General features: G+C 42.1%; 18 non-coding genes across 18 annotated transcripts; all 18 read right to left on the bottom strand.

Annotated features, from left to right (window-relative positions):
* Window positions 1-9,362: 9,362 nt before the first annotated feature.
* trnar-ucg lies at window positions 9,363-9,435 on the bottom strand. Its single transcript has one exon. It is a non-coding gene; the product is annotated as a tRNA-Arg (tRNA).
* A 621-nt stretch (window positions 9,436-10,056) lies between these two features.
* trnar-ucg lies at window positions 10,057-10,129 on the bottom strand. The gene has a single exon. It is a non-coding gene; the product is annotated as a tRNA-Arg (tRNA).
* A 271-nt stretch (window positions 10,130-10,400) lies between these two features.
* trnar-ucg lies at window positions 10,401-10,473 on the bottom strand. The gene has a single exon. It is a non-coding gene; the product is annotated as a tRNA-Arg (tRNA).
* A 271-nt stretch (window positions 10,474-10,744) lies between these two features.
* On the bottom strand, window positions 10,745-10,817 carry trnar-ucg. Its single transcript has one exon. It is a non-coding gene; the product is annotated as a tRNA-Arg (tRNA).
* A 260-nt stretch (window positions 10,818-11,077) lies between these two features.
* trnar-ucg lies at window positions 11,078-11,150 on the bottom strand. The gene has a single exon. It is a non-coding gene; the product is annotated as a tRNA-Arg (tRNA).
* Window positions 11,151-11,770: 620 nt separating this feature from the next.
* On the bottom strand, window positions 11,771-11,843 carry trnar-ucg. The gene has a single exon. It is a non-coding gene; the product is annotated as a tRNA-Arg (tRNA).
* A 271-nt stretch (window positions 11,844-12,114) lies between these two features.
* Window positions 12,115-12,187, bottom strand: trnar-ucg. The gene has a single exon. It is a non-coding gene; the product is annotated as a tRNA-Arg (tRNA).
* Window positions 12,188-12,458: 271 nt separating this feature from the next.
* trnar-ucg lies at window positions 12,459-12,531 on the bottom strand. The gene has a single exon. It is a non-coding gene; the product is annotated as a tRNA-Arg (tRNA).
* A 598-nt stretch (window positions 12,532-13,129) lies between these two features.
* On the bottom strand, window positions 13,130-13,202 carry trnar-ucg. Its single transcript has one exon. It is a non-coding gene; the product is annotated as a tRNA-Arg (tRNA).
* Window positions 13,203-13,421: 219 nt separating this feature from the next.
* trnar-ucg lies at window positions 13,422-13,494 on the bottom strand. The gene has a single exon. It is a non-coding gene; the product is annotated as a tRNA-Arg (tRNA).
* Window positions 13,495-13,763: 269 nt separating this feature from the next.
* On the bottom strand, window positions 13,764-13,836 carry trnar-ucg. The gene has a single exon. It is a non-coding gene; the product is annotated as a tRNA-Arg (tRNA).
* Window positions 13,837-16,439: 2,603 nt separating this feature from the next.
* Window positions 16,440-16,512, bottom strand: trnar-ucg. The gene has a single exon. It is a non-coding gene; the product is annotated as a tRNA-Arg (tRNA).
* A 273-nt stretch (window positions 16,513-16,785) lies between these two features.
* trnar-ucg lies at window positions 16,786-16,858 on the bottom strand. Its single transcript has one exon. It is a non-coding gene; the product is annotated as a tRNA-Arg (tRNA).
* A 274-nt stretch (window positions 16,859-17,132) lies between these two features.
* On the bottom strand, window positions 17,133-17,205 carry trnar-ucg. The gene has a single exon. It is a non-coding gene; the product is annotated as a tRNA-Arg (tRNA).
* A 623-nt stretch (window positions 17,206-17,828) lies between these two features.
* trnar-ucg lies at window positions 17,829-17,901 on the bottom strand. The gene has a single exon. It is a non-coding gene; the product is annotated as a tRNA-Arg (tRNA).
* Window positions 17,902-18,176: 275 nt separating this feature from the next.
* trnar-ucg lies at window positions 18,177-18,249 on the bottom strand. The gene has a single exon. It is a non-coding gene; the product is annotated as a tRNA-Arg (tRNA).
* Window positions 18,250-18,520: 271 nt separating this feature from the next.
* trnar-ucg lies at window positions 18,521-18,593 on the bottom strand. Its single transcript has one exon. It is a non-coding gene; the product is annotated as a tRNA-Arg (tRNA).
* Window positions 18,594-19,207: 614 nt separating this feature from the next.
* Window positions 19,208-19,280, bottom strand: trnar-ucg. The gene has a single exon. It is a non-coding gene; the product is annotated as a tRNA-Arg (tRNA).
* Window positions 19,281-19,430: the final 150 nt, after the last annotated feature.

Raw genomic sequence — 19,430 nt, forward strand, 5'->3', positions numbered from 1 at the left:
ATAATTACCAAACACTGTTAATGACTTTTGAATATATGAATCAAGTGCCTTGTTTTAATAATTATCTTATATGCTTTTCTCTTTAACAGGGACATGGCTTTTCTGTGTTCCTGTGTAACTTAGAATATTAGGTGCCACTTAGTCTGCATTTTGTACAAGAGTATGTTTAGACCAGAAGTGATAATAAGGGACGAACTGTGCTTCTTCCGACCTTGGGCAAAACTTCCATCCTTGCCTCCGACGTGAGAAATCCACCACGTGGTTTTCCCTGCTGAATGCTCAACTTCTGTCTATATAAACCTTGTGCGATGTGTTTATCATGGCTTCACTTTCATCCTTGTGCTGTGAGTGAGCCCGATTGCAATTGCTCTTGTTGAATAAATATACTGATTGACAACTCTGGAGTCCTGAAGTAACTTGAGGGTGAATTTTCACCTATCATATTTGGGGGCTCGTGACCGGGATTCCAACAACCTCTTCGACTCTCCACGCTGGGCTAATTATCAGGATCTGAAACCGTGCACGGGGGAGACAACATCTCCTTTTCTAAAGACCTCCAACTTGAATTGGAAGGAGGCCAGGGCCTGCCAGCGAGGAGAGCCGAGAGTGAAGGAACTGAATCGGACTGTAGGGGGTGGACTCCGAGCTGTTTGTGAGTATATTGTTGGTTTATTGTTTGTTTCGGTTTTGTGTACACGTGTCTTCGAGTGGGGCTGTGTTGCCTGTTCTCCGCGGGGTAGAGAAGGAATTCTTTAAGGTTACAGACTTGTTAGAGATATTCCTGCTTGCCTCGTGTGTTGAACGAATTTGCTAGCTGTGTAAAAAGGTTGTAAATGAGAGATAAACCTGCGTGGTAGGGGGTCCTCCGCAAACTCTTCAGGGTGTGAATGAGAGATAAACCTGCGTGGTAGGGGGTCCTCCGCAAACTCTTCGGGGTAAATGAGAGATATATCCCCTTGGCCACTGGAAGCCTGTACAAACTCTTCGGGGTAAATGAGAGATATATCCCCTTGGCCACTGGAAGCCTGTACAAACTCTTCGGGGTAAATGAGAGATATATCCCCTTGGCCACTGGAAGCCTGTACAAACTCTCTAGACCTATTTCTAGACGACTCCGGAGAAGTCTTTTAAAGGTCTATCCGTTCCCTCTTACCTTGTGTTGTTTTAGACTAAAGAGTTTTAACAATAATTAAAAATGGGAAACAAGGGATCTAAAATTGATGACATATCCCAGTTAGAGGGGGATATGAAACATATGGCAATACAAGCAAGCGCTGACTGTGTAAGGCATAGACATATGTGGAAAAAAGATTTTTGGATTTGAGGGAGAGCTAAAAGTAGAGGCAACTGCTGACTTGATACAAAAAATCAGAGAGAAGGCCTGTGGTGATAACCACATGCAAGAAAAACTTGGGTTAAGGGAGGCCCAAATATGGCATGGTGTAGCGAAAAGGAGAGCCACTAATCAAAGAGAGTCAGTAAACGAACAATTACAAAAGATACAACAACACCTGATTGCTTACAAAGCAAATGAGGATAATGATGCACCAGTGATAGGCAGAACTAGGAGAGCAGAGGAGCAACCTCCTCTGCTTATTCAGATTGATGATACACCAGTGATGGACATAACTGGCAGAGCGAATGAGGAGCAACCTCCTGTGCTTATCCCTATTCCAGCAATATATCCACCACTTCCGGCTCCAATAGATCCGTTTTCATGGGGAACTATTGACAACCCAACAAATACAGTGCTACGCCCTGTAACCCCCGGACAACCTCCTAGAGGAAGATTCTCCCAACGTGTTAGAGATAACAGAAAAGCAAATACAAATAGACTGTTAGGAAATGATCCACTTATCGAAGCTGAAGAAAATGATCTAATTGCTCCGATGATAGAAATGCCAAACCCTAATGCAGGGGATCAAGACACTAATCCTACAGTATTCGTATATAGAGCTTGGACAATAAACGATGTGAAAAGCGTAACCGCTGACATACCACACCCTAAAGATGGCCCAGAAGATTGCATTGCAAAGCTAAGACTGATGGCAGACAGTTTCCGTCCGAACGCAGCTGAGTTCGAGACATGTGTCAGAGAAGTCCTGGGAATAGAGTGGTACCAGGTCGCTGATACCTGGACTGCGATCGGCCAGAACGGCAGACCACTGAACTATTCACAAGACAATACCAGTGAGTATTGGACTAGAATAGACGCCCTCATAGGGAGAATACAACAACATTTCCGTGGACACGCAGACTTCTCTAAGATAGCTGATTGTATGCAAAAAGAAAAAGAAACAATTCAAGAATACTTAGAAAGACTAAGGAAAATTTTCAAAGTACATAGTGGGATGACCGAACCACCTGTATGGGAAGATGAAGGGCCTTACGCAATGCAGTTAAAAAATGCATTCATGGGAGGGATGAGAACGGAAATCAGCACGTTTATAAAAAAACATCTGATACAATGGCAAAAGAACGGGTTTAACCCTGTTAAGCAAATGGCTGCTCATGCAGAAAGCTTTATCCTAGAGAAAGAAAAGAAAATGGTTAACAAATTTGAAATCCATGAGGTACAAACAGACCGTGAGACGACACGCAGGGGGCAATCTAATAGAAGAAAAGGGGGAGGAAGAAGAGGAGGAAACAAGGGAAATAGAAGGTCAGAAAACTGGGAGAATTACTGTTATGTATGTGGGAAAGACGGGCATTGGGCCAAAGACTGCCACAACAGAGCTCAAAGGGAAAGACATGACAACGGAGTTAATTGGGAAAGGGATGACAACAGAGTTCCTAGGGAAAGGGAGGACAGAAGACAATGACTAGACGTAACAGCTGGAGAGAGGTGGCCACCTCCTCCCAGCCCGACTGAGGGTTACTTAGAAGACAATGACACAGAGGAAATTTTAAACATTGATTATGAAAATGTCTTTGCTTTAATGGCTACTCCAAACAGCGCAAGACTTACACTGATAATGGCAGGAAAAACAATGACATTTTTGTGTGACTCTGGTGCCTGCAGAACAGTACTCAGAGAGAAAGACATGACGGGCACGGTGAGATTGTCTGGAGAGAAAGTCATAGTCAGATCCGCCTCTGGGCATCTCGAAACTGAGCCGTACACCGATCCTATTGTCTTCGAAGACCCGCAAACGGGCAAAACAGCTCAATGTCAGATTATTGTTTCAAAAACATGCCCCATTAATTTACTAGGAAGAGATGTTATGTGTGGGTTGGGGATTGGAGTTGTTCCAACAACATATGGCCTTAAAGCCGATAAGGGTCAGTGAGCAAGAGGGTGAGGGGCTGATAAAGGAGTGACAAACAGTTTATCTGACCACTGAGGAGGAAACTGAGCTAAATTGTCTCCCCAAACAGTTATGGTCACAAGGGCCTGCGGATGTAGGTAAAATAACTGGCATAGCTCCTGTTGAGATAACACCTAAAGGGTCATATCGACCTTATCAAAGACAATACCCATTAAGAAGAGAAGCCATAGAAGGCATAGCTCCTGTGTTCAAAACACTCAGAGAAAGAGGGGTAATAATACCTTGCCCAGACTCCCCATGTAACACACCGATTTTTCCTGTAAAAAAGGCACCCCCCTCACAGAGTTGGCGAATGGTGCAGGATTTAAAAGCAGTAAATCTTGCAGTCATTCCCAGAGCTCCCATTGTACCTGACCCCAGCACTCTGTTAAATGAAATACCTAAGAATGCGACTCATTTTTCTGTAATTGACTTAGCAAATGCATTTTTTTCAATTACAGTGAAACCCGAGTGCCAGTTCTGGTTTGCCTTCACTTTTGAGGGAAAACGCTGGACTTGGACTCGGCTACCACAAGGGTACTGTGAATCACCCACTATATTTTCACAGGCCATGAGCTCAAACTTAGCTAAATTCACACCACCTGGACTTAGTAATCTCCTCCTTTATGTTGATGACATCCTTGTCTCATCCCCTGATCAGGAGACTTGTAAACAAGATACCATAGCCTTATTGAAATTTTTAGCGGAACAAGGCCACAAAGCCAGTAAAAACAAGTTACAGCTGTGGTCCACTGAAGTTAAATATCTGGGCTATGTTATCTCAGCACTGGGTCGCTCACTAGACCCAGAGAGAAAGAAAGCTATTTTAGCAGCACCCCAACCACAGACAAAGAAACAGATGATGTCCTTTTTGGGAATAACTAACTTCTGTAGACAGTGGATTCCTAACTATGCGTTGGAGACACAAATATTACAGAGTTTAATTTATTCTCAACCCATGTCAGCAGAGATCTTATTGAATGGACTGAGGAGGCTAGGCAAGCATTTGATCACATTAAGCAAACTTTTGGTTAGTTCTGCTGTCTTAGCACATCCATGACACGACAAGCCGTTCATACAAGCCGTAGACTGTAAAAAAGGTTATATGACATCTTTGTTAATGCAGGAGTGGGGACTTAAGTTGAGACCAGTGGCATATTATTCCACACGGCTAGATCCAGTAGCCCAAGCAATGTCTGAATGTTTACAAGCAGTAGTGGCTGCAGCCTTGGCGGTGCAGGCCTCTGCTCCTATTGTACTATACAGTCCACTTATCACTGAAGGTTCCACATGCGGTATCTGTTTTGTTGCTACAACAAAAACATGCTTACATGTCACCAGCCAGACACTTATCTTGCATGACTGTTTTGCTCTCGCAGCCTCATATCACTATTGAGCGCTGTGTGACTTTAAACCCAGCTACACTTTTACCTACGGCAGAGGATGGGAACCCACATGATTGTGTTGCTGAGACAGATAAGACAATGGCAGCCAGAGCTGACCTACGAGATATGCCTTTTCCAGAAGCTGATTTAACTATGTTTGTTGATGGTTCAAGCAAAAAGAACCTTGATGGCAGTAATGCAACGGGTTTACGCTGTAGTCACAGCAGAGAAAACCTTGAAGGCAGAGCCACTACCTCCCCACTATTCCGCACAGGCAGCGGAACTGATTGCCCTTACTGAGCATGCAAGCTTGGTACTGAAAAGACAGTTAATATCTACACAGATAGCAACTATGCTTTCTCCACAATGCCATGTGTTCGCAGGTCAGTGGGCAAACAGGGGAATGATCACATCTACAGGTAAACCTATCACACATAGAGACCTGATACTAGAACTGATATCAGCACTACAACTTCCAAAAGCAGTGGCAATCATGAAGTGCGCTGCGCACCACACATGCAAAAGACCCGGTTTCATTGGGAAACCACAAAGCAGACGAAGCCGCAAAACAGGCCGCACTGCAACAACCATCTGACAGATACACAATTGAAGAATTAGACCTCACAATATTGAAAAGACATGGCAACACCAAGCACCAAAACACGAAAAAAGATTGTGGTTAAAACACGGAGCAAAGCAAACTGACCGAAGGCCTGTGGGAAAATGGAAACATGCCAATCTTACCGAAAGCACTGTACAGATATGTTGCGACATTGAGTCATGGGGTGACTCATATCTCAAAGGGTGGGATGTGCTATGAGGTAGATTAAGATCTTTACTACCTATGGATTTACTTCTTATTCAAAGCATTTTTGTGAAAGATGTTTAATCTGTGCAAAGACATAATCCACAGGGGAACTTCAGACCGAAACCTGGCAAGTTTCCAGAACCACAATATCCTTTTTGAATATCTGTGCATGGATTTCATTGAACTAAACCTGGATGAGGGGAAGAAATATTGCCTAGTCATAGTAGATGTGTTTACTAGATGGGTAGAAGTATTTCCAAGTAAGAAGGCAGATGCTCATGCAGTAGCCAAGGCATTATGTGCGGGAATTATCCCCTAAATTCGGAATTCCTACCAGGATCTACAGTGATAATGGTCCTCATTTTGTGAACCAAACACTGCGTTTGATCAGCGTACAAATGGGGATAGAACTGAAAAATCACTGTTCATACCACCCTCAGTCAGCAGGACTGGTGGAAAGGACAAATCAACGATTAAAAGCAAACTAAGGAAAGCAATGCAAGATACGGGCAAAGGATGGGTCCATTGTTTACCATTAGTGGAACTAAGCATGCATGTAGTTAAGTCAGCAAAAGGATTGTCACCATTTGAAATGATGTATGGAAAGACCCCTATACTGCCCCAGCTCTTAAAACCATTTGCTAAAACAGACGAAGAGATTGAATACACACTTTCAGAGTACATGGCAAAGATGTTGTCAAAACTAAATGCTCTCAGACTTCTCTCCCCTCCGCGGACACACTGTGAGGCTGAATTCAAGGTCGGACCAGGAGATTGGGTTCTAACCAAAAGTCTCAAAAGAAACATTGGCACTCGCCCCGGTGGGTAGGGCCATACGCAAGTGCTACTGTCAACACCTACCGCAGTCAAAATAGCCGAGAGAGCCACGTGGATACATCTGACTCACTGTAAACGGGTAAGCCTGCACACGGCTGAGGCAGAGGAATAAAGATCATCTTTCTTTGCTGTTTCCAGGGAGTGCCCACTGTGACAGAAGACCAGCCTACAAAGGGGTTTAGATGTTTAGATTCTATTCGTCTCAACCGCTGGCAGAAGATACAGTACTGTCCTGGGGGATTAGAACCTAGTGGAAATTGTGGAGTGAGAGGTCTCTTCCTCTGTAAAGTCATGGGAGGTTACTCAAAGTGGGCCAAGGTATGTGGGGGACTCTTAGCAACGACTGTAGGATTTTACATTGTTGTTCTATTAACATACTTATGGATGAGACAGCAGAGACCAGCCCTGGACGAATATCCAAGATGGGACCTGGCTAAAGATCATCCATGGTGGAAATGGGTAAATCAGACCGTCCGAACGCACATACCACAAGGTGACTGTTTAGTCTGTGCAGGGCCCAGGGTGCCGACCAAACCACTCCTGGCGACCCCTGTACCTTATGACATAGATCACTGTGATAAAGAATTTTTAGAAACTGAAGCCTGGAAGGAACATGTCAAATTACTCCTAGATAACAAGTGCACGTGTAAGATGTGCCATCTAGCGGACGCTTCGTGTCGTAGAAAAGACTGTTCACAACTTCCTGCCCAATGTAACTACATACGACAGCCAATGTGTTCTGCAGAATGTTTGCTGATGATGGGAAATAGGGCGTTTAATGATACAGCTATACAGCATGACTGTTCACATTTTAATTGGCCCTACATGCCAGACAATGTTGCACCACCTCCACACATTATTAGCAAAGATGCCCTGTTTGAATGCTATTTGAAACCTGGGGAAAAGAACGATGCACACCTAGGACACTGGACACAATGTAAGACCATTACACATGTGCTTGATAATGGGAGAGAAATACAGTTAAATACTTCCAGTGAATGTAGAACAGCGGGGATGTGTTTGAATGGCAGACTTCTTGAAGTACAGGATATAGCCATAGCTGATATGTGGTGGTTATGTGGGGAAGGAAAACTAAGAGCTACACTGCCTGTGGGTTGGTCTGGAACTTGTGCTAGAACAATGTTAGTACAACCCTTTCAGATTACCCCCAGGTCCAAGACTCACCAGTACCTGAGGAACGTTCCAATGCATTCCGTACGAGGGAGGAGAGAAGCAGGGGATGACAGCGGGATCTGGTTCGACGGCCTGGGCATTCCCCGAGGCATTCCAGACTACTACAAGGCCTTGAACCCAGCAGCGAATGGCCTGGCATCTACCCTTTGCCCCTGGTGCGTCATCGGAGCACACACAGACTGGATTAACTTCCTTTACTACACTGAGATGAAGTTCCAAAACCTGACCAGAGACGGACTACAAAAGATCAGAGAAGAACTACAAGCAAACTCCAGGGTAACACGACAAAACACAGCTGTGCTTGAAATTCTCACTGCCATGAATGGAGGCATTTGTGTCATGCTTGGTACGGACCAATGTTGCACATATGTCCCTGACAACACCGGAGATGGGAAAGACTTAGATCTGATCCTACAAAAGATGCAAAAGTTGTCAGACAAAATGCAAGAGGGAATTGGCACGCAGGATTGGTTCGGTGCCCTGCCAAGAATGTTTTCCTCATGGGAAGAAATTTTGATGTCTTGTGTGGGAGTGATTTTGGTTATTCTGTGTCTGTTGGCAACCTGTGCATGCTGTGTTGTACCCTGTATACGGAAGATGGTGACTGGAATGATTAACACTGCTGACAACCAATACCTTGCCTTACAAATACAGAGCGCTTGTGCCTCTGATGGAAATTTTGCTTGATAATTACTTACGAAGGTAGATGAATAATGCTCAGTAATGATCTCTGTTCCGAAAATCCATGTGAAGAAGCTCAGAGTGATGATTTTGAGGTTATCCATTGAAATTGATAATGTACGCTTATAATGTTGATTTGTGATTATGATTGTAATTTTGATTATCCATTGAAACGGATAAAAGGGTGGATTGATGGAGATAATTACCAAACACTGTTAATGACTTTTGAATATATGAATCAAGTGCCTTGTTTTAATAATTATCTTATATGCTTTTCTCTTTAACAGGGACATGGCTTTTCTGTGTTCCTGTGTAATTAGAATATTAGGTGCCACTTAGTCTGCATTTTGTACAAGAGTATGTTTAGACCAGAAGTGATAATAAGGGACGAACTGTGCTTCTTCCGACCTTGGGCAAAATTCCATCCTTGCCTCCGACGTGAGAAATCCACCACGTGGTTTTCCCTGCTGAATGCTCAACTTCTGTCTATATAAACCACCTTGTGCGATGTGTTTATCATTGCTGTCACTTTCATCCTTGTGCTGTGAGTGAGCCGATTGCAATTGCTCTTGTTGAATAAATATACTGATTGACAACTCTGGAGTCCTGAAGTAACTTGAGGGTGAATTTTCACCTATCACAAACATTCTCTTGTCAGATATCTTGACAGCGAGATATTGCCAACTGAAATTCCTAACGATTTTCCTATTATTCAGATGTCTATAGTTGACCAGAACATCACATAGAGGCTATTTCGCTTGCAAAACTTCTGGCATCTCTGCCTTTTGGGATATTAGCAAAGATACGACCATGAAGGGACTCGAACCCTCAATCTTCTGATTCGAAGTCAGACGCCTTATCCATTAGGCCACGCAGTCTTTTTCTTTGTCTTTGTTTTTGTCTTTGTCTTGTTGTAAGATGGACAGCCTGTCCCAAATGTTGGCATGAGAAAGGCGACAAAAAGATTTCCAACTGTCATGTAATCAAACATTCTCTTGTCAGATATCTTGACAGCGAGATATTGCCAACTGAAATTCCTAACGATTTTCCTATTATTCAGATGTCTATAGTTGACCAGAACATCACATAGAGGCTATTTTGCTTGCAACACTTCTGGCATTTCTGCCTATTGGGATATTAGCAAAGATACGACCACGAAGGGACTCGAACCCTCAATCTTCTGATTCGAAGTCAGACGCCTTATCCATTAGGCCACGCGGTCTTTTTCTTTGTCTTTGTTTTTGTCTTTGTCTTGTTGTAAGATGGACAGCCTGTCCCAAATGTTGGCATGAGAAAGGCGACAAAAAGATTTCCAACTGTCATGTAATCAAACATTCTCTTGTCAGATATCTTGACAGCGAGATATTGCCAACTGAAATTCCTAACGATTTTCCTATTATTCAGATGTCTATAGTTGACCAGAACATCACTGATGACGCAACATAGAGGTTATTTTGCTTGCAACACTTCTGCCATTTCTGCCTATTGGGATATTAGCAAAGATACGACCACGAAGGGACTCTAACCCTCAATCTTCTGATTCGAAGTCAGACGCCTTATCCATTAGGCCACGCGGTCTTTTTCTTTGTTTTTGTCTTTGTCTTGTTGTAAGATGGACAGCCTGTCCCAAATGTTGGCATGAGAAAGGCGACAAAAAGATTTCCAACTGTCATGTAATCAAACATTCTCTTGTCAGATATCTTGACAGCGAGATATTGCCAACTGAAATTCCTAACGATTTTCCTATTATTCAGATGTCTATAGTTGACCAGAACATCACATAGAGGCTATTTTGCTTGCAACACTTCTGGCATTTCTGCCTATTGGGATATTAGCAAAGATACGACCACGAAGGGACTCGAACCCTCAATCTTCTGATTCGAAGTCAGACGCCTTATCCATTAGGCCACGCGGTCTTTTTCTTTGTCTTTGTTTTTGTCTTTGTCTTGTTGTAAGATGGACAGCCTGTCCCAAATGTTGGCATGAGAAAGGCGACAAAAAGATTTCCAACTGTCATGTAATCAAACATTCTCTTGTCAGATATCTTGACAGCGAGATATTGCCAACTGAAATTCCTAACGATTTTCCTATTATTCAGATGTCTATAGTTGACCAGAACATCACATAGAGGCTATTTCGCTTGCAACACTTCTGGCATCTCTGCCTATTGGGATATTAGCAAAGATACGACCACGAAGGGACTCGAACCCTCAATCTTCTGATTCGAAGTCAGACGCCTTATCCATTAGGCCACGCAGTCTTTTTCTTTGTCTTTGTTTTTGTCTCTGTCTTGTTGTAAGATGGACAGCCTGTCCCAAATTTTGGCATGAGAAAGGCGACAAAAAGATTTCCAACTGTCATGTAATCAAACATTCTCTTGTCAGGTATCTTGACAGCGAGATATTGCCAACTGAAATTCCTAACGATTTTCCTATTATTCAGATGTCTATAGTTGACCAGAACATCACATAGAGGCTATTTCACTTGCAACACTTCTGGCATCTCTGCCTATTGGGATATTAGCAAAGATACGACCACGAAGGGACTCGAACCCTCAATCTTCTGATTCGAAGTCAGACGCCTTATCCATTAGGCCACGCGGTCTTTTTCTTTGTCTTTGTTTTTGTCTTTGTCTTGTTGTAAGATGGACAGCCTGTCCCAAATGTTGGCGACAAAAAGATTTCCAACTGTCATGTAATCAAACATTCTCTTGTCAGATATCTTGACAGCGAGATATTGCCAACTGAAATTCCTAACGATTTTCCTATTATTCAGATGTCTATAGTTGACCAGAACATCACATAGAGGCTATTTTGCTTGCAACACTTCTGGCATTTCTGCCTATTGGGATATTAGCAAAGATACGACCACGAAGGGACTCGAACCCTCAATCTTCTGATTCGAAGTCAGACGCCTTATCCATTAGGCCACGCGGTCTTTTTCTTTGTCTTTGTTTTTGTCTTTGTCTTGTTGTAAGATGGACAGCCTGTCCCAAATGTTGGCATGAGAAAGGCGACAAAAAGATTTCCAACTGTCATGTAATCAAACATTCTCTTGTCAGATATCTTGACAGCGAGATATTGCCAACTGAAATTCCTAACGATTTTCCTATTATTCAGATGTCTATAGTTGACCAGAACATCACTGATGACGCAACATAGAGGTATTTTGCTTGCAACACTTCTGCCATTTCTGCCTATTGGGATATTAGCAAAGATACGACCACGAAGGGACTCTAACCCTCAATCTTCTGATTCGAAGTCAGACGCCTTATCCATTAGGCCACGCGGTCTTTTTCTTTGTTTTTGTCTTTGTCTTGTTGTAAGATGGACAGCCTGTCCCAAATGTTGGCATGAGAAAGGCGACAAAAAGATTTCCAACTGTCATGTAATCAAACATTCTCTTGTCAGATATCTTGACAGCGAGATATTGCCAACTGAAATTCTTAACGATTTTCCTATTATTCAGATGTCTATAGTTGACCAGAACATCACATAGAGGCTATTTTGCTTGCAACACTTCTGGCATTTCTGCCTATTGGGATATTAGCAAAGATACGACCACGAAGGGACTCGAACCCTCAATCTTCTGATTCGAAGTCAGACGCCTTATCCATTAGGCCACGCGGTCTTTTTCTTTGTCTTTGTTTTTGTCTTTGTCTTGTTGTAAGATGGACAGCCTGTCCCAAATGTTGGCATGAGAAAGGCGACAAAAAGATTTCCAACTGTCATGTAATCAAACATTCTCTTGTCAGATATCTTGACAGCGAGATATTGCCAACTGAAATTCCTAACGATTTTCCTATTATTCAGATGTCTATAGTTGACCAGAACATCACATAGAGGCTATTTCGCTTGCAACACTTCTGGCATCTCTGCCTATTGGGATATTAGCAAAGATACGACCACGAAGGGACTCGAACCCTCAATCTTCTGATTCGAAGTCAGACGCCTTATCCATTAGGCCACGCAGTCTTTTTCTTTGTCTTTGTTTTTGTCTCTGTCTTGTTGTAAGATGGACAGCCTGTCCCAAATTTTGGCATGAGAAAGGCGACAAAAAGATTTCCAACTGTCATGTAATCAAACATTCTCTTGTCAGGTATCTTGACAGCGAGATATTGCCAACTGAAATTCCTAACGATTTTCCTATTATTCAGATGTCTATAGTTGACCAGAACATCACATAGAGGCTATTTCACTTGCAACACTTCTGGCATCTCTGCCTATTGGGATATTAGCAAAGATACGACCACGAAGGGACTCGAACCCTCAATCTTCTGATTCGAAGTCAGACGCCTTATCCATTAGGCCACGCGGTCTTTTTCTTTGTCTTTGTTTTTGTCTTTGTCTTGTTGTAAGATGGACAGCCTGTCCCAAATGTTGGCGACAAAAAGATTTCCAACTGTCATGTAATCAAACATTCTCTTGTCAGATATCTTGACAGCGAGATATTGCCAACTGAAATTCCTAACGATTTTCCTATTATTCAGATGTCTATAGTTGACCAGAACATCACATAGAGGCTATTTCGCTTGCAAAACTTCTGGCATCTCTGCCTATTGGGATATTAGCAAAGATACGACCACGAAGGGACTCAAACCCTCAATCTTCTGATTCGAAGTCAGACGCCTTATCCATTAGGCCACGCAGTCTTTTTCTTTGTCTTGTTTTTGTCTCTATCTTGTTGTAAGATGGACAGCCTGTCCCAAATTTGGCATGAGAAAGGCGACAAAAAGATTTCCAACTGTCATGTAATCAAACATTCTCTTGTCAGGTATCTTGACAGCGAGATATTGCCAACTGAAATTCCTAACGATTTTCCTATTATTCAGATGTCTATAGTTGACCAGAACATCACATAGAGGCTATTTCGCTTGCAACATGGCATCTCTGCCTATTGGGATATTAGCAAAGATACGACCACGAAGGGACTCGAACCCTCAATCTTCTGATTCGAAGTCAGACGCCTTATCCATTAGGCCACGCGGTCTTTTTCTTTGTCTTTGTTTTTGTCTTGTCTTGTTGTAAGATGGACAGCCTGTCCCAAATGTTGGCATGAGAAAAGGCGACAAAAAGATTTCCAACTGAACTGAAATTCTTAACGATTCCTATTATTCAGATTGTCTATAGTTGACCAGAACATCACATAGAGGCTATTTTGCTTGCAACACTTCTGGCATTTCTGCCTATTGGGATATTAGCAAAGATACGACCACGAAGGGACTCGAACCCTCAATCTTCTGATTCGAAGTCAGACGCCTTATCCATTAGGCCACGCGGTCTTTTTCTTTGTCTTTTTTTGTCTTTGTCTTGTTGTAAGATGGACAGCCTGTCCCAAATGTTGGCATGAGAAAGGCGACAAAAAGATTTCCAACTGTCATGTAATCAAACATTCTCTTGTCAGATATCTTGACAGCGAGATATTGCCAACTGAAATTCCTAACGATTTTCCTATTATTCAGATGTCTATAGTTGACCAGAACATCACATAGAGGCTATTTCGCTTGCAACACTTCTGGCATCTCTGCCTATTGGGATATTAGCAAAGATACGACCACGAAGGGACTCGAACCCTCAATCTTCTGATTCGAAGTCAGACGCCTTATCCATTAGGCCACGCAGTCTTTTTCTTTGTCTTTGTTTTGTCTCTGTCTTGTTGTAAGATGGACAGCCTGTCCCAAATTTTGGCATGAGAAAGGCGACAAAAAGATTTCCAACTGTCATGTAATCAAACATTCTCTTGTCAGGTATCTTGACAGCGAGATATTGCCAACTGAAATTCCTAACGATTTTCCTATTATTCAGATGTCTATAGTTGACCAGAACATCACATAGAGGCTATTTCACTTGCAACACTTCTGGCATCTCTGCTATTGGATATTAGCAAAGATACGACACGAAGGGACTCGAACCCTCAATCTTCTGATTCGAAGTCAGACGCCTTATCCATTAGGCCACGCGGTCTTTTCTTTGTCTTTGTTTTTGTCTTTGTCTTGTTGTAAGATGGACAGCCTGTCCCAAATGTTGGCATGAGAAAGGCGACAAAAAGATTTCCAACTGTCATGTAATCAAACATTCTCTTGTCAGATATCTTGACAGCGAGATATTGCCAACTGAAATTCCTAACGATTTTCCTAATTATTCAGATGTCTATAGTTGACCAGAACATCACATAGAGGCATTTCGCTTGCAACACTTCTGGCATTTCTGCCTATTGGGATATTAGCAAAGATACGATTAGGCGCACGCGGTCTTTTCTTTGTCTTTGTTTTTGTCTTGTCTTGTTGTAAGATGGACAGCCTGTCCCAAATGTTGGCATGAGAAAGGCGACAAAAAAGATTTCCAACTGTCATGTAATCAAACATTCTCTTGTCAGATATCTTGACAGCGAGATATTGCCAACTGAAATTCCTAACGATTTTCCTTTTATTCAGATGTCTATAGTTGACCAGAACATCACATAGAGGCTATTTTGCTTTGCAACACTTCTGGCATTTCTGCCTATTGGGATATTAGCAAATACGACCACGAAGGGACTCGAACAATCTGATTCGAAGTCAGACGCCTTATCCATTAGGCCACGCGGTCTTTTTCTTTGTCTTTGTTTTTGTCTTTGTCTTGTTGTAAGATGGACAGCCTGTCCAAATGTTGGCATGAGAAAGGCGACAAAAAGATTTCCAACTGTCATGTAATCAACATTCTCTTGTCAGATATCTTGACAGCGAGATATTGCCAACTGAAATTCCTAACGATTTTCTATTATTCAGATGTCTATAGTTGACCAGAACATCACATAGAGGCTATTTTGCTTGCAACACTTCTGGCATTTCTGCCTATTGGGATATTAGCAAAGATACGACCACGAAGGGACTCGAACCCTCAATCTTCTGATTCGAAGTCAGACGCCTTATCCATTAGGCCACGCAGGTCTTTTTCTTTGTCTTTGTTTTTGTCTTGTTGTAAGATGGACAGCCTGTCCCAAATGTTGGCATGAGAAAGGCGACAAAAAGATTTCCAACTGTCATGTAATCAAACATTCTCTTGTCAGATATCTTGACAGCGAGATATTGCCAACTGAAATTCCTAACGATTTTCCTATTATTCAGATGTCTATAGTTGACCAGAACATCACATAGAGGCTATTTTGCTTGCAACACTTCTGGCATTTCTGCCTATTGGGATATTAGCAAAGATACGACCACGAAGGGACTCGAACCCTCAATCTTCTGATTCGAAGTCAGACGCCTTATCATTAGGCCACGCGGTCTTTTTCTTTGTCTTGTTTTTGTCTTTGTCTTGTTGTAAGATGGACAGCCTGTCCCAAATGTTGGCATGAGAAAGGCGACAAAAAGATTTCCAACTGTCATGTAATCAAACATTCTCTTGTCAGATATCTTGACAGCGAGATATTGCCAAACTGAAATTCCTAACGATTTTCCTATTATTCAGATGTCTATAGTTGACCAGAACATCACATAGAGGCTATTTTGCTTGCAACACTTCTGGCATTTCTGCCTATTGGGATATTAGCAAAGATACGACCACGAAGGACTCGAACCCTCAATCTTCTGATTCGAAGTCAGACGCCTTATCCATTAGGCCACGCGGTCTTTTTCTTTGTCTTTGTTTTTGTCTTTGTCTTGTTGTAAGATGGACAGCCTGTCCCAAATGTTGGCATGAGAAAGGCGACAAAAAGATTTCCAACTGTCATGTAATCAAACATTCTCTTGTCAGATATCTTGACAGCGAGATATTGCCAACTGAAATCCTAACGATTTTCCTATTATTCAGATGTCTATAGTTGACCAGAACATCACATAGAGGCTATTTTTGCTTGCAACACTTCTGGCATTTCTGCCTATTGGGATATTAGCAAAGATACGGACCACGAAGGGGACTCGAACCCTCAATCTTCTGATTCGAAGTCAGACGCCTTATCCATTAGGCCACGCGGTCTTTTTCTTTGTCTTGTTTTGTCTTTTGTCTTGTTGTAAGATGGACAGCCTGTCCCAAATGTTGGCATGAGAAAGGCGACAAAAAGATTTCCAACTGTCATGTAATCAAACATTCTCTTGTCAGAATATCTTGACAGCGAGATATTGCCAACTGAAATTCCTAACGATTTTCCCTATTATTCAGATGTCTATAGTTGACCAGAACATCACATAGAGGCTATTTTGCTTGCAACACTTCTGGCATTCTGCCTATTGGGATATTAGCAAAGATACGACCACGAAGGGACTCGAACCCTCAATCTTCTGATTCGAAGTCAGACGCCTTATCCATTAGGCCACGCGGTCTTTTTCTTTGTCTTTGTTTTTGTCTTTGTCTTGTTGTAAGATGGACAGCCTGTCCCCAAATGTTGGCATGAGAAAGGCGACAAAAAGATTTCCAACTGTCATGTAATCAAACATTCTCTTGTCAGAATATCTTGACAGCGAGATATTGCCAACTGAAATTCCTAACGATTTTCCTATTATTCAGATGTCTATAGTTGACCAGAACATCACATAGAGGCTATTTCGCTTGCAACACTTCTGGCATTTCTGCCTATTGGGATATTAGCAAAGATACGACCACGAAGGGACTCGAACCCTCAATCTTCTGATTCGAAGTCAGACGCCTTATCCATTAGGCCACGCGGTCTTTTCTTTGTCTTTGTTTTTGTCTTTGTCTTGTTGTAAGATGGACAGCCTGTCCCAAATGTTGGCATGAGAAAGGCGACAAAAGATTTTCCCAACTGTCCTGTAATCAAACATTCTCTTGTCAGAATATCTTGACAGCGAGATATTGCCAACTGAAATTCCTAACGATTTTCCTATTATTCAGATGTCTATAGTTTGACCAGAACATCACATAGAGGGCTATTTTGCTTGCAACACTTCTGGCATTTCTGCCTATTGGGATATTAGCAAAGATACGACCACGAAGGGACTCGAACCCTCAATCTTCTGATTCGAAGTCAGACGCCTTATCCATTAGGCCACGCGGTCTTTTTCTTTGTCTTTGTTTTTGTCTTTGTCTTGTTGTAAGATGGACAGCCTGTCCCAAATGTGGCATGAGAAAGGCGACAAAAAGATTTCCAACTGTCATGTAATCAAAACATTCTCTTGTCAGATATCTTGACAGCGAGATATTGCCAACTGAAATTCCTAACGATTTTCCTATTATTCAGATGTCTATAGTTGACCAGAACATCCACATAGAGGCTATTTTCGCTTGCAACACTTCTGCATTTCCTGCCTATTGGGATATTTAGCAAAGATACGACCACGAAGGGACTCGAACCCTCAATCTTTCTGATTCGAAGTCAGGACGCCTTATCCATTAGGCCACGCGGTCTTTTTCTTTGTCTTTGTTTTTGTCTTTGTCTTGTTGTAAGATGGACAGCCTGTCCCAAATGTTGGCATGAGAAAAGGCCGACAAAAAGATTTCCAACTGTCATGTAATAACATTCTCTTGTCAGATATTCTTGACAGCGAGATATTGCCAACTGAAATTCCTAACGATTTTCCTATTATTCAGATGTCTATAGTTTGACCAGAACATCACATAGAGGCTATTTTGCTTTGCAACACTTCTGGCATTTCTGCCTATTGGGATATTAGCAAAGATACGACCACGAAGGGACTCGAACCCTCAATCTTCTGATTCGAAGTCAGACGCCTTATCCATTAGGCCACGCGGTCTTTTTTCTTTGTCTTTGTTTTTGTCTTTGTCTTGTTGTAAGATGGACAGCCTGTCCCAAATGTTGGCATGAGAAAGGCGACAAAAAGATTTCCAACTTGTCATGTAATCAAACATTCTCTTGTCAGATATCTTTGACAGCGAGATATTGCCAACTGAAATTCCTAACGATTTTCCTATTATTCAGATGTCTATAGTTGACCAGAACATCACATAGAGGCTATTTTGCTTGCAACACTTCTGGCATTTCTGCCTATTGGGATATTAAGCAAAGATACGACCACGAAGGGACTCGAACCCTCAATCTTCTGATTCGAAGTCAGACGCCTTATCCATTAGGCCACGCGGTCTTTTTCTTTGTCTTTGTTTTTGTCTTTGTCTTGTTGTAAGATGGACAGCCTGTCCCAAATGTTGGCATGAGAAAGGCGACAAAAAGATTTCCAACTGTCATGTAATCAAACATTCTCTTGTCAGATATCTTGACAGCGAGATATTGCCAACTGAAATTCCTAACGATTTTCCTATTATTCAGATGTCTATAGTTGACCAGAACATCACATAGAGGCTATTTCGCTTGCAACACTTCTGGCATTTCTGCCTATTGGGATATTAGCAAAGATACGACCACGAAGGGACTCGAACCCTCAATCTTCTGATTCGAAGTCAGACGCCTTATCCATTAGGCCACGCGGTCTTTTTCTTTGTCTTTGTTTTTGTCTTTGTCTTGTTGTAAGATGGACAGCCTGTCCCAAATGTTGGCATGAGAAAGGCGACAAAAAGATTTCCAACTGTCATGTAATCAAACATTCTCTTGTCAGATATCTTGACAGCGAGATATTGCCAACTGAAATTCCTAACGATTTTCCTATTATTCAGATGTCTATAGTTGACCAGAACATCACATAGAGGCTATTTTGCTTGCAACACTTCTGGCATTTCTGCCTATTGGGATATTAGCAAAGATACGACCACGAAGGGACTCGAACCCTCAATCTTCTGATTCGAAGTCAGACGCCTTATCCATTAGGCACGCGGTCTTTTTCTTTGTCTTTGTTTTTGTCTTTGTCTTGTTGTAAGATGGACAGCCTGTCCCAAATGTTGGCATGAGAAAGGCGACAAAAAGATTTCCAACTGTCATGTAATCAAACATTCTCTTGTCAGATATCTTGACAGCGAGATATTGCCAACTGAAATTCCTAACGATTTTCCTATTATTCAGATGTCTATAGTTGACCAGAACATCACATAGAGGCTATTTCGCTTGCAACACTTCTGGCATTTCTGCCTATTGGGATATTAGCAAAGATACGACCACGAAGGGACTCGAACCCTCAATCTTCTGATTCGAAGTCAGACGCCTTATCCATTAGGCCACGCGGTCTTTTTCTTTGTCTTTGTTTTTGTCTTTGTCTTGTTGTAAGATGACAGCCTGTCCCAAATGTTGGCATGAGAAAGGCGACAAAAAGATTTCCAACTGTCATGTAATCAAACATTCTCTTGTCAGATATCTTGACAGCGAGATATTGCCAAC

This window comes from Clupea harengus, unplaced genomic scaffold (assembly GCF_900700415.2).
Source record: "Clupea harengus unplaced genomic scaffold, Ch_v2.0.2, whole genome shotgun sequence".
NCBI classification, from domain to species: Eukaryota; Metazoa; Chordata; class Actinopteri; order Clupeiformes; family Clupeidae; genus Clupea; species Clupea harengus.